This window comes from Triturus cristatus, chromosome 1_2 (genome assembly GCF_964204655.1).
Source record: "Triturus cristatus chromosome 1_2, aTriCri1.1, whole genome shotgun sequence".
In the NCBI taxonomy this organism is placed as follows: domain Eukaryota; kingdom Metazoa; phylum Chordata; class Amphibia; order Caudata; family Salamandridae; genus Triturus; species Triturus cristatus.
Genome location: NC_140580.1, coordinates 1,083,734,877 through 1,083,749,610, shown reverse-complemented (window position 1 = coordinate 1,083,749,610; position 14,734 = coordinate 1,083,734,877). Strand labels below are relative to the sequence as shown.

Sequence of the window (14,734 nt, the reverse complement as noted above, 5' to 3'; positions counted from 1 at the left end):
ACTTTGCTTAATGCACACACAGAGCAAACATGGCTGACACTTCCTACACAGTTTTCCCTACCCCAAAAGGGAAGTTACGTCACATGAGGGTAAACTCATATAACGGACCATCCCCACAAAGGTAAGCGAAGACTAAAATCCAAAAAAGAGAAAATCCAGAATAAGGCTAAACACATGCTAAGCATTACCACTCTCTCAATGTCACACCAGAAAAATCCAAATCACGTGAAAAGCATGTTCTACAAACCCACCCACCAATAAATAAGTACTGCAAATAGAGTGTTTCACTATGAAATAGGGAAACAGACAGATACATGTTAGGCCCGGTCGGAGATCGCAGAGTTCCGCTACACAGAACACCACAAAGTGACCAAAAACTCTACAGCACTATACGGAGCTCCGCAAGCGACGGAGCGTGTCACGCCGCGCCGTTCATGCTGATTTGTAGCGCCAGGTGTTTTCCCCGCGCTGTAAAATCAGTGCAAATGGCACCACGCGCAGCGCAAGAGGGTGCTGCTGTTTTCTGCTGCTCAAGTAATTATTCTACTCGAGCGTCGGCTTCTTCAATGCTAACAAAATGCTTCTCAACCCGAGCGGTAGGGACCATCCGCGACCACCCATGTTGAGGAATCTCGGCAGGAGGTGGTGTGGAGGAAAATGGACGGTGCTCGCGAACTTAATGTCGGTGAGCAGGAAAAAACTCTGTAAACTACGTAAGTGGAATGCAACCTCATGCCCAGGCCCAATACCTATGCAAATAAAAGTGGTTATTATGACCACAACACCTGAAAAGAACACGGTAAGGCATGTTGCAAACAAGGGAAACACACAAATCAAGGGAGCCATACTCCCCTAAATGGATACAACATCACAACGATTGCTAATCAAGTCATGGGCACATGCACACCTGCATGCAAGCTCTTGCAGGCCCTATTAAAGCACAGATGCAAGCTTCAGCAAAGCTTGGAGGAAGATAAACATGATGGAATGCCCAGATGATGACCAGAGGAATCAGGAGCTTGGCCATGGGTCAGGCATAACCCATTGCAAAAGATGGCTCTTGTGAAGAATAAACCTTTGTGAGTGCACCGTATTGGACGGCTACAAAACGTCTGACTCAGCTAAGACATCAACAACTCTGTGTGTCTGACCAAACTCTAAATTGCTCGCTCAAAAATGCAATGTCTCTGAGATGAAGGTGCTGTACCTGCCACAGTAGCAGTATGCCCAGATTCCCTCCAGAGGGTTGACAGATCTCTCCTGCTAACATCTCTCTGTAAAGCACCATGGCAAGTCACTGATGTACTTGAACCCCATGAGGGACAACAAATCCCAAACCCACAGACACCCCTGCAACAACGACCAGAACAGAGGGACGCCTAAGGCTTTCATGATTGCCTCTGCTCGCATTGCCCAAGCAAGCGCAAGCTTGCCGCAGTTCTGCGAGACGCAAATTATTATAAAAGAACAAAAGATTTCACATAAGCACAACGAACGTTCCAACCTCTGTACCACACGCGCATTTACCTACTTGTCAAGGCACAGCAGGAAAACTTACAAAGCACGAAGAAACACAAAAGAGTACAAGTCAATGCACGATACTGTTCTCCGCTGTATAAACTCATTTAAGCTGCTCCATTTTTCCTCTTTCTGTCCACCAACCGTGTTTGTCAATATTCTACTTGCAATCCACATAGGCTCTGGACTGGATGAGTGTTGAATCCTACTCGCGTAAGCAGGCAAATTCAAGGAATTTCACACTTTACATAGAAATGCATAGTTAAAATTTGCCTGGCCCATGCAACTTGGTGTTTTATCAACCAGGACGCGACATCTGGCCACAGTGATTGTTTTGAGTGGACTGTGCTTTTGCTTATCGCCGGGGACTTCCTCAACCAGAAATGTCATATCGCTGAAGAGAGCACCTTCAAAACCAAGGTAAGCTGCTGCTGGACCACCATATGGGGTAGCGGGAAAATTCCTAGTGCATCACAGCATCTCTTTTCATTCTTTTAAAAACCATCTTTAGCTTTAAGTTTAGTGAAACTAGGAAACCCTTTAAAAACCTGCTCAGGGTTGCTACCCGTCAAGCTTCACAAATTCACAAGCCTCTCACGTTCTTAGGCTCATCAGAACTTGTCCAAATGTTGTAGTTTCCAGCAGAGTCCCAAGGCCAGCAAAAACAAAGTCAGAAAAAACAGGAGGACTGACGGCAAAAAGTTAGGGAAAAACTACACCAAGGATGTCAGGTCTAACAAGTACCCTTTGTCTCTTTCTCAGGACTGCCAAAGAACGAGTTAATTTAGTGCTTGTTTGTGAAGATAATACAACAGAAGATAAGAAACCAGAAACAGAAATATTTTGGTAAATATTTAGTTTTGCAATCTTTTTTTAGGACTTCTTTGCTTTAGCCTGAACTGACAGAACCCTGTCTTTTCGTCTGACAGCTAAGGTGTTCCTCCTACAAGATGCCACTTTATTAAAGCACCAGAGAGACACCTAGAAACATAGCAGACACTTGAGGCATTTGACAAGAGACGTTCACTGGAAATGGGAAGTTGAATAGCAGCGGGAGGGAAGTTGCACAGCTCTTGTTTTTCATCCTACCTCTTTTTGTGTGTCAGGTGAAGTTGCAAGAACATTTCAATTTTTTCTTGCTTGTGAGGAGTCTCTCTTTCTTTGCTATTGTCTTCAATCCACCTTCCGCTGTTCATGGTTTTGGCCTCTGCTGCTAAAGGTGGCAGGTTGGTCAAATGAAAAAGTGTGGCTTCCAAATCACAATAAACACGTGCGGCTGCTATAACTATGCTTATTTTGTGTATGGTTTTTCTATAGCACAAATCTCGCTAAAAGGCAGCGGAGCATTTTACATGGTCTAAGATAAGCATAAAGTCAATGAGTAAGAATAGGTTTTGAGGGTTAAGACATTGTGAAGTCGTGATCGTCAAAGAGGTGATTCCAACTCTTTTCTAAATTGGAGCAGCGTTGGAGCAGCCCTGATGGTTAGAGGGATGTTGTTCCAGATCCTGGATAGATCAATGGAAAAGGTCTGCTGCCTTGTTTTTTCTTTTCTTTTTACCTTCTTTGTCTGCAGTATATTGGCTGAGATCCTCCAGACATGGTGAGCTTTTCTGCAAGATAAGCAGCGGTGCTGGTCATAGCTTTGCAAATGATGCAACTGATTTTGAAGGCGGTGGAGGCAAACAAAGGGAGCCAATGGAGTTCCAGCATGGTGGGGATGATATGGTTATAATTTTGGTCTGGGGGTCATGAAGTAGGCCATTACCATCATACAAATGAGAGAGTCTGAGGGCCTGAACAGCAGTTCAGAAGTCTCTTTCTGGAAGAAATGGTTTGACTGTCTTCAGAAGAGAGGCCTAGTACCAGGCCGCCATTTTTTTTTCTGGAAATGTGTTCCTTTAGGGTGAAGATGGTGTCCAGGGTGAAGGCAGGACTTGCCATTTGGTGAAAGATTTGGTTCAAAGTCATCAAGGTTCATGTCATTAAACCAGGTTTGTTGTGTATCTTGTTTATTGTTACTGGCAAATAACATGAATTATGTCTTGCTCAGATTGAACTTCAGGTAGGCGCTGGATTTCCAAATCTGGATGATGTGCAAGTACTGTTTGGAGCATTGAATGTCTGAAGCATATAATGCTTTCAAGTAGAGGTGTGTATCACAGACATATAAGTGACTCTTAATGCTGCTATCTGTGATTAGAGTACCAAGCGACTTCATATATATGTTGAAGATGACAGGAGACATTATGGAGCCTTGGGGTAGTCCGCAGGTGATAGAGATCTTTTGTGACTTGGACGTGTCCATGTTAACAAACTGGTGTTCATTGAAACAATGATGGTATTATGGGTGAAGAATATCATTATGGGTGAGGAGATGAAATCAAGCCACTCCTCAATGTCTTTTAGGGCCAACTTTTGGGCACTTTGGCAGTGTTCACTAAACCAAGTCTGTTGTAAATTGGCTGCGATTGGATTAGCATTAGCGGAATCCATCTCATATTTAGAGGCTATCTTGTCCATTTTGTGGAATCCATTTGTATTTCTGGCAGCCATTTTGCCTGCCATGTGCTCACCAAGAGCTGTTTCCTTCTTCACTGTTGTTTTCCCCTGTGCTCTGTTTAAAGGACTGGCTATACTTAGACTCTGCTACTCTGCACATGCGCAGAAGAGTCTAACTGTCCATGCATCTGTTTTTAGTCTGTAGCTGTCAGGTTGTTTCTACCAGAGTCAGCAACTGCTAGCTCCTCCTTTACTGTTGACTGTGCATTTCTGTATGACCATCTATGTGCATAACTCTTCTCATGTATACTTGTACTGCCTTTTTTCAGCCCCTGTGTGGGTATAAAAGGACCATGCTCTTTCTGTTCAGTGTGCTACTTCACTCAATACCGAAGGGTGCTGTTTGAATGTAGTTCCACCTCATGAGGTTTATTAAACTTTGTATTTTCTATTCCAGTTTCTGTGCCAACTTCTTCCTATTGGTCTGAGGACTCTGTGCAGAGAAGGGCGAACCCCTTGCACTGGTAGGCCTAGCTGAGTTCCACTTCTACAAATTGGCGCCCAACCAGTGGGGCTCATCGGCGACTCGGATGCCCAAAGGATTGGTCGCGACGAAGGATTGGAATCTCGCTCTGGACGCGATAGCTGCCCGATGAGACCCGAGTCTTGGCAACCACGGCGTTTTTCCTTTCTTTCTGATCTGACCATCCAGGTGGTGCCGGTCCTCGACTGAGATCTCTTCTGTTGACCCACCGTGCAGTGACCATTTGGTCGATTTTAGAACTTGGCAGTTGGAACCTGGACACCAAGTGATTGGTAAGTGTCCTTCTGCGGTGCTTGCTGTTGGTTTTGATATGTGGAGAACTGTTCGTAAAATTGATGATCGTGCAGCTTTTGGAGCGTTATGGAGAGACTTAGAACAATGCATATTGATGCGAAGGGTTATTTTATTTATAATTGTGTTTACACTCCTCGGAATAGGACGGATGTTATGGCACTTAAAACTGCATTGCCTGATCCGTGGAAAAATCCAGCCGCTTTTTATGAGGAAGTTGAGGGTGCTATTAGCTCTTGCACTATGACTTTGCCTGATATTGATTTATTTTTCGGATTGATATTACCACCTGATATGTGGAGAACTGTTCGTAAAATTGATGATCGTGCAGCTTTTGGGGCGTTATGGAGAGACTTAGAACAAATGGATGTAGAAAGGGAACCCGCACAGAAGCCATGTCAGTTAATTTTAGATCTTCCCGCAGCTATATTAGTTAAGTTAAAAATGATTATTCCCCCTAAAAAGATAGATTGGACTGTTTTAGCATCTTGTAAGCAAAAGGCAGATGAATCGGTCTCGGATTTCTTTACACGCTTTGAAGAAGCATTCCACGATTTTAGTGGCCAGTCATTGACAGATGACACAGGCAGACATCTGTTTGTCGATAAATATGTCGCAAACCTGTTGCCAGGAATAGCTAGTCGCCTAAAGGTCAGTGAGAGTTCATGGACTACCGCTTCCCCGGTTTCTCTCTTGACTATGGCTCAGTATTATGAACGCCAGGAATTAGAAGCAAAGGGTAATGAGGATAAGGTAGTTTAGTAACACTTACTGTGGCTTTTGGATTGCGCATTTTGTGTTGGCCAACTTGGTTTGTTATGATATATATATATATAAGTTGCAACCTGTATAGGCAGGTAATGAGGAGAATTTTCTCTATCTGAATTGATTTGAACGGCACATCGTACTAAAGGTACCTTAAGTGCTACTTTGATTATAATACTGCATATTCTGCACTATTTTTGGCATGCCTGTTTTTAGCACACTTCGTAGGATGTGTTGCTTTTGTAGTGGAACTTATTTGAGACTCAATGAAGCACAACCCGCCCCCCCCGGAGGGGACGCCTAATAGGGATATGTATATTAAGCATGGTCTTTCTTCTATAATGTACAGCACATTATGGAATAAATACACGCGTAAGGATCCTGAGTTGCGTTGGCCTATGTATGGGTCATTTGATTTACGAAAGATTGAGTATGTGGAACAATGTCTGTGTAAGCGAAAGACTAGGCAAGATATGTTTGATTGTGTACGAATGTGGGAGAAAGAAGTGCGTGAACAAATGAAGCGTGAGGAAGCTTTTATTGAAAAAGAACAGTGAAAGAACATTTATGTGAAAGCATTAGAGCTGAAGAACAAAGAAATAAAAGAGTTAAAAGAGAGAGAAGATAGGGAGCTCAATTTACAGGTAACTGGCCAATACGCTGTTCGGCGGCCCCTTTATCCTATACTTAATAAACCACAAGATGATTCCTTATTATTAGATCGCCCTCCACCTCCATATACTGTTCCGTTTGCCCCTCATGAGTCAGATGAGGACTCTAGTTCGGAGGAAGATAAGGCACGAGCATTTTGTTCTATGTTGACTGCTACGCGTTCGTCCCAGCTCCGATCTGCTGCTCGTAAAGCAGTTCATAGCACTGCCCCCGCCTCTGAACTTCTAGATAGTATGAGAGGGTGGTATGAAAGGGAGCAGCTGTATTTTACTGAGGTGTTTGCCGCAGAGGTCCTTGAGCTTTTTAGGAAATATTCTGAGGAGTTAGAGTCTGACGATATAGCAGATAATTATAAACAAATGCATGATGGTCTTTTTGTTTTCTCCCAGGTGGCTGATACAATCAGGCGTTTGGTTAAACTGCATGTTGATGCAGTCCGTTTGCGAGAGGAGAAAAAGGCTGCAGACGTAGCTGCACAGACATCTCAGACCGGCATGGCACAAGCTTTTACCTCCGGAACAGATAAGACTATGATAGTTCATGCGAAACCTATGCGGGAGGCCGCGCCTTTATATGTTCCTCCTAAAGGACAGGGTACAAGTGATGATAAGGCCTCTATTGATGCGAAGGGTTATTTTATTTATAATTGGGTTTACACTCCTTGGAATAGGACGGATGTTATGGAACTTAAAACTGCATTGCCTGATCCGCGGAAAAATCCAGCCGCTTTTTATGAGGAAGTTGAGGGTGCTATTAGCTCTTGCACTATGATTTGCCTGATATTGATTTATTTTTCGGATTGATATTACCACCTGATATGTGGAGAACTGTTCGTAAAATTGATGGTCGTGCAGCTTTTGGGGCGTTATGGAGAGACTTAGACGAAATGGATGTAGAAAGGGAACCCCCACAGAAGCCATGTCAGTTAATTTTAGATCTTCCCGCAGCTATATTAGTTAAGTTAAAAACGATTATTCCCCCTAAAAAGATAGATTGGACTGTTTTAGCATCTTGTAAGCAAAAGGCAGATGAATCGGTCTCGGATTTCTTTACACGCTTTGAAGAAGCATTCCACGATTTTAGTGGCCAGTCATTGACAGATGACACAGGCAGACATCTGTTTGTCGATAAATATGTCGCAAACCTGTTGCCAGGAATAGCTAGTCGCCTAAAGGCCAGTGAGAGTTCATGGACTACCGCTTCCCCGGTTTCTCTCTTGACTATGGCTCAGTATTATGAACGCCAGGAATTAGAAGCAAAGGGTAATGAGGATAAGAAGACTAAAGAATTAAAAACGAAGGTTATGTTGGCTCAGGCTTATGGTCCGCCTTTTAGAGGTAGTGATAGAGGTGGACGTGGGTCTTTCCCTTCTTATACTCGTTCGAATTTGTCTGCTGACCAGTGCGCGTACTGTAAGAAATTCGGGCACTGGGTTTCCGATTGTCCAGCACGGCGTGCTCAGCAGTGTACACGTGGTAGGGAACAAATGAGAAATCGTCCAGGATATTCAGGGCCTAGAGGAAGCACAGGTGATCGTGCTAGGTTTGATGCTAATATACGTGGGCAGGATGGGTTCAACACTTTTGATAGAAGGAACCAATATCAAATGTCTGCTTATGTGCCATCTGATTCTCAAGATTCTACTTATGCATAGGATTGCCTAGGATGGGGTAAGGAATCAGTTGAAGTTCCAGTAGATCAGAGGGGTCCCTATGTTACAGCAAATGTTTTGGGCTCCACTGATCAGTTTCTGGTTGATACAGGAGCTACTCGTAGCGCCTTGTCTAAACAATTGGTTCCAAGGGCTCCCCTGTCTGGCTTAACCATTACATCGATAGGCTTCGATGGAACCCCTTCCCTTAGCCTATTGTCGCAACCACTTGCATTCCATGTGGATAAATGTACTGCTCCATGTCCATTTTTGCTTTCCCCAAATACACCAGACAATATCGTAGGTCTTGATATGCTTAAGTATTTCAGGGCTACGATACGATGTTCTCCAGAAGGTGTACGTGTTATCTTGAATGACAACCATCCTGTGATGGAGAGAGCTTGTCTTGTTAAAGAGGATATTGCATTAGCTTCACTCCCTAGTACTTTGTGGGCTACTTCAGACACTGATGTAGGGCAAATGGTTATTCCACCAGTACATATTAGTGTCAAGGAGGGCGCTGTGCTGCCACGTTTGCCTCAATATAAAATTTCACAGGAAGGTGAAGAAGCACTCATATGTATTGTCCATGATCTCATTGAAGTGGGGGTTGTTGAGGAAGTTCCTTACAATGTTTGTAATAGTCCGATTCTTCCTATTCTGAAAAAAGATACTGACACTAGGGTTTACAGATTTATTATTGATTTGCGAGAAGTTAATAAGATTGTAGTACCACAATACCCCGTGGTTTCTGACATAACAACACTTCTTACTTTGGTTCCCCCGACAGCGACTACATTTTCTGTGATAGACTTGAAGAATGCTTTCTTTTCGATCCCTATTCATCCTGATAGCCGATATTTATTCGGTTTCACTTTGAATAATCGATCGTATAGATTCTGTAGAGTTCCTCAAGGCTATACTGAGAGTCCTAGTATTTACAGTCAAGCATTAAAAAGACAACTTGATTCTTTCATTTTGCCTGAAGGAGTGGCTCTCATACAATATGTCGATGACATCTTGTTGGCAGCCGACACCCATGAGCAGTGTGAAAAATGTACTTTGTCCTTGCTGTCTTTTCTTGCTTCCCATCATCACAAAGTATCACGAAAGAAATTGCAATATTGTAGACCGAAGTTGACCGACTTAGGTCACCTTCTGTCTAAGGAGGGCCGTGCACTCACACCAGATCACATTCAAGCTATTTTAGACACACCAGTGCCCCGTACTCAGAAAGATGTCCTTGCATTCATTGGTCTTACTTCTTTTTGTAGGCAATGGATATTAGGATTTTCACACATTGTTAAACCCTTGCTAGCACTTTTGACCAAAGATACTCCAATGCCCCTCCCATGGACAGATAAATGTGAGACTGCTTTCCGACAGTTACGACAAGCTCTTTGTTCAGCACCAGTGTTAGGTACTCCAGATTATACGAAGCCTTTTACATTATATGTACACGAGAAAGATGGATGCGCATTGTCAGTTTTAGTACAGACACACGGTGACAAACAGCGTCCCTGTGCATATTTTTCAGCAGCACTTGATCCTGTTGCTCGTGCGTTACCGGGATGCTTCCGTTCAGTTGCAGCAACAGCTGTGTCAATACGTCAGAGTGAAGGGATAGTTTTGTCACATAAGCTGTTGGTGCAAGTACCCTATGCGGTTGATGCCCTTTTAAATCAGACGAAGACGCAGCATTTAACTAGTGCTCGTCTGACAGGATACGAATTGACATTGTTGGCCCCTCACATTACTCTAAAGAGATGTGCGATACTAAACCCAGCCACTTTGTTGCCACACCCGGCGACTCAGTCTCAGTCACAGGAGTCTCATGATTGTATATTCCTTACTGAGGAACAGACAAAGGGTCATGTTGATTTGCAAGACACGCCCCTTTCAAGTGTTGATGGGGAACTATGGGTTGATGGGTCCTGTTTGAAGTTACCAGATGGTACAACGTCAGCTGCATATGTAATTACAACACTTCAGACGGTAGTTGAGACAGCTCGTATTCCACAGAAGTCAGCTCAGGCAGCTGAGCTAATAGCGTTGACACCAGCGTGTGAACTTAGTACTGACTTATCTGTGAACATTTATACAGACAGCCGCTATGCTTTCGGAGTGGCTCATGATTTTGGGCTACTCTGGAAGGAGAGGCGCTTTCTTACATCCCACGGGGTGCAAATAATGCATGGAGAATTAGTACATACTCTCTTGACTGCTTTAACATACCCGAAGAGGATAGCAATTGTTAAATGAAGTGCACATAAGAAAATAATTGATAAGATAGGACAAGGCAATGCTTTTGCAGACCAAACAGCCCGTGGACCTGCCATGCAGCGAAGCACCACGTCTATGTACGTAGTGAAGTCACAGGCCGAACGCTGGCATGATACCAGACAGGAAGTGCTAGACATGCAGAGATCTGCTTCTGCAGAATAAATTGAGCAATGGTCTAAGGAGGGAACATTGGATGATGAGGGCTGTTGGAGGAATAAAGAGATGAGCAAGTGGAGATTGCCGACAGCTTATTTACAACCTATGATTCATATGGCACATGGGCCGGCACATGTTGGAGCCTCCTCGATAACGAAATTGCTCACGCAAGTTTGGGAGCATCCAGAAATTGCCGTTACAGCTAAAAAGATGGTGCAGTCTTGTCTGATTTGTCTTCAGCATAATCCTGGTAAAGGGACACGAACTCCTACGCCAACCGCACCTTTTGAAGTTCTGCAAATGGATTATATCCAGCTTGAGCGCTGTAATAACTTAAAGTATGTTTTGGTAGTGGTATGTGCCTTTAGTAAATGGATAGAGGCATACCCTACGAAGGACAATACAGCTCTCACTACAGCAAAGGTGCTTTTGAAGGAATTTTTCCCTAGATTTGGTGTTTGTAAACTTTTATGGAGTGATAACGGACCCCATTTTATTGGGCAAGTTGTCGAATATGTCCTGAAGGGGTTAGGGATAAAACAGAAGTTTCACGCTGCTTTTCATCCACAATCAGCAGGGTTAGTGGAGAGGTATAACGCCACACTTAAATTAAAACTGGCGAAAATACTAGCCTCCACATCCTTGAATTGGCCAGACGCATTACCTTTGGCACTGTTGTCCATTAGATCAGTGCCACATTCGCAGTCTGGTCTTACACCTTATGAGGTGGTATTTGGGAGGCCTATGAACATTTGGGGAATTCCTAAACCACGTCCCATACATGATGTGCCATGTGTATTGATGAGTGACTACCTATCACAATTGACTGACAGTTTGGTCTCTATTCATCAACAGGTTCGAGAAGCTCTTCCTGATAGGTCTGCAGGTGAAGGCCATGGACTTCGGCCTGGAGACCAGGTGATGATCCGATCGTTCCAGAGGTCGAGCAGCTTGGAACCGAGGTGGCGCGGTCCGGAGCAGGTGCTCCTTTCAACGAGAACTGCGGTTCGAGTGACGAACAGGAGGAACTGGGTGCACTCCACCCACTGCAAGAAAGTGCCGTCTACCTTGGTGGATCCTGTTGCTTTGATCGACCATCGGGACATCCTGGATACAGAGAAAGGCCAAGCCATATCACCTGACGAACCTGAGGAAGTCTTCCCAGACCACACAATTCCTGGAGTATCCCGATACCAACTGAGACAACGGAAAGAGCCTGCATTGCTGAAATAGACTGGTTGAGCAACCTCCCAGGGTTAGTGAAACGGAATGCCGATGTGGCAAGGGGGGAGGATCAGTTCTGTATAGTGTAGCGACACCCGTCTTGACCCTCGGTGAAGAAATCAACGGCTGCCCAGGGATAAGAGCTCCAACGATTGTTTTCAACAATAAGCTGATCATGTCCACAATGAGATCAACTGTTGCTAAGAGAAAGATCATTTGTGCTATAGGGTTTGTTGTTACTATGGTGGCTGTAGCAGTAATAACCTGGTTCGTTGAGAAAGTGGCTCCTGCTTGAGAACTTTTGATCGCTACTACTCCAGTATCAGTTGAATACCACTACTTTGCGCTTCCCTACCATGAGCAGAAGCATCGACAATCCTACTTAAATAATACCTTTATCCAGATGTTGCATCATACTCATAATGCCACAAATACTACCAACTGTTGGGTGTGTGGGATGATACCTGCACATCAAAAGAAAGGAGGAACACCTTTTATTCCTCTTCCCTGTTCTCATAATGGTTCTTGTCAAGCTTGGTATGCGCTTTTGTTTGCATCTGGAAGACGCACAGTAGGCGGACTTCTTTTTCGCCTCAATAAAGTATGCTATCAAGATAAAGATGGTTATCCTCAAGCCAAAGGGACCAAATGGGAATGGGAAGAGTATCAACCGGACAATATTTCAACGCCATATATCTTCACAAATATGAGAACTTTTACCAGTAATAAATAATTTGTGATTTCTGTTACTAGAGCTAAAGCAGATTTATGTGTAAGCAGTATTGGAAGAATTCCAGTGGCGAAAAGTGAATGTACTGTAATTCTGTCTATTGAAGGTATAAACAATAGCACTTTCATAGCCTCACACAATACTTATTTTATCTGTGGTAGCCACGGATATTATCAACTACCTGCTGGGTGGTCAGGCGTGTGCTATGTGTCCTTTCTATTGCCCCCTGTGTTTCTGGCACCTGCATCCTACCACCGGGACCTTAAATTATTCGACGATATCTCTAGGAATAGATACAAAAGGACAATAAGTGTTGACGAAGTAGACCAAACTGATACCACTCTGCAACTATATGTCGATTTTAATTTAGGTTTGTTCTCCTTTGTGGGTGCTGCATTAAACAGTAGGAAAGTAAGACAATTAACTAGAGTTGTGGAAGCTGTTACCAATCAGACAGCTATGGCACTCGGGAACATTACGGAGGAGCTGCAAATTGCAAGGATTGTACCTCTCCAGAACCGAATGGTCCTAGATGTGGTTCTGGCTGATCGAGGTGGTGCATGTCGCATCATCGGTAGCAGCTGTTGTGTATTCATACCGGATCACTCGCCTTCAGTATATGACGCAATATCAAAGCTGCATAAGATTGCAGCAGAAATTCATCCAGAGACTGGTACTTGGACTCTGGCTGGATGGTTTTGGACTCTCGTTTCTGCTTGGGGCTGGAAGTTACTAACTATCCTGTGTATAATTATTTCGATACTTTTTACATGCTGTGTATGTATCCAATGTGGTCCAATGCTTTGCTCTATTTGCATTTCTGTCTGTATACCTGTCAAAAGGAATATTGCAGAGACAAAGGCCCAACAAATGTTGAATAAAGAAGTGGCCGAAATAATGCTAATAGATGTACGGGATGCATATTTAGATTACCCCAAAGGAACAGATGTCTTCAGCTAATGCTAAAAGGGTCATCTGTTGTAAATTGGCTGCGATTGTATTAGCATTAGCGGAATCCATCTCGTATTTAGAGGCTATCTTGTCCACTTTGTGGAATCCATTTGTATTTCTGGCAGCCATTTTGCCTGCCATGTGCTCACCAAGAGCTGTTTCCTTTTTCACTGTTGGTTTCCCTTGTGCTCTGTTTAAAGGACTGGCTATACTTAGACTCTGCTACTCTGCACAGGCGCAGAAGAGTCTAGCTGTCCATGCATCTGTTTTTAGTCTGTAGCTGTCAGGTTGTTTCTACCAGAGTCAGCAACTGCTAGCTCCTCCTTTACTGTTGACTGTGCATTTCTGTATGACCATCTATGTGCATAACTCTTCTCATGTATACTTGTACCGCCTTTTTTCAGCCACTGTGTGGGTATAAAAGGACCATGCTCTTTCTGTTCAGTGTGCTACTTCACTCAATACCGAAGGGTGCTGTTTGAATGTAGTTCCACCTCATGAGGTTTATTAAACTTTGTATTTTCTATTCCAGTTTCTGTGCCAACTTCTTCCTATTGGTCTGAGGACTCTGTGCAGAGAAGGGCGAACCCCTTGCACTGTTAGGCCTAGCTGAGGTCCACTTCTACAATTCTACTAAAAACACATGAAGCCTGATCTAGAGCCAGAAGGGCTGTCCTTCTTCCATCATAGCAGATCGAATCTGTCTGTCAGGCCGGCTGTTATCCGTCTTCCATATGTAAAGTTTGGCCTAATGGACCACCATTTGTCCTGATGGAGGAAGGTCCATCGGCTTAACACCAGTCCCCCATAGTCTGACTCTCTGTCCTTTGTCGCCGAACCCCTTTTTGTCAATGTTGGTATGGTGGACATCTGTATCACATATTTAGAGTTGTCTGGCATCAGAGTGGGTTAAGAGACCCTCAAGATGGAGGTTTCTAAGGGCGTATGGGTTTTCCAATGGCAGATGCATCTGTCAATGTTGATGTATGTGTCAATCAACAGACATGTCCTTAAAATCACCTCATCAACAACACTTGCATCTCCCACCACAAAAGACACTCCTTAAACAACACACACAATTTACCACTCAAAATATGCAGCTGCAGCACAGTTCCTGGCTATAGAATCCAAAGGAAAATCGGATAATGAGTTAACTGTGATGGTGGAGGAGAATAGGCCACGTTACAACACATGCGTTTACAATGCATGCCATACAACGCAGTCATTACGACGACCGTGTTGTTACGCCGCATGCCATTGCAATGCAAGTCATTACAACGACTTGCTGGAGGGAGGGGGGTGCTGGATTTTGACATATTATAAGTTACTATTCCAACTCCAGTCTGTGCAACAGTAGGGAATGTGTTGGATTTAAAATCCAACACCTTCTGCTCCCTACAGCAAGCCGTTATAATGACTTGCATTGTAATGGTATGCGAACTAACAA

General features: G+C 43.8%; 1 long non-coding RNA gene across 1 annotated transcript; it reads left to right on the top strand.

Moving 5' to 3' along the window:
• The first annotated feature begins 4,414 nt into the window (after nt 1–4,414).
• LOC146868709 (uncharacterized) lies at nt 4,415–13,234 on the top strand. The gene is made up of 2 exons (XR_014966379.1): nt 4,415–4,836; nt 11,238–13,234. It is a non-coding gene; the product is annotated as an uncharacterized LOC146868709 (long non-coding RNA).
• The last annotated feature ends 1,500 nt before the right edge of the window (nt 13,235–14,734 follow it).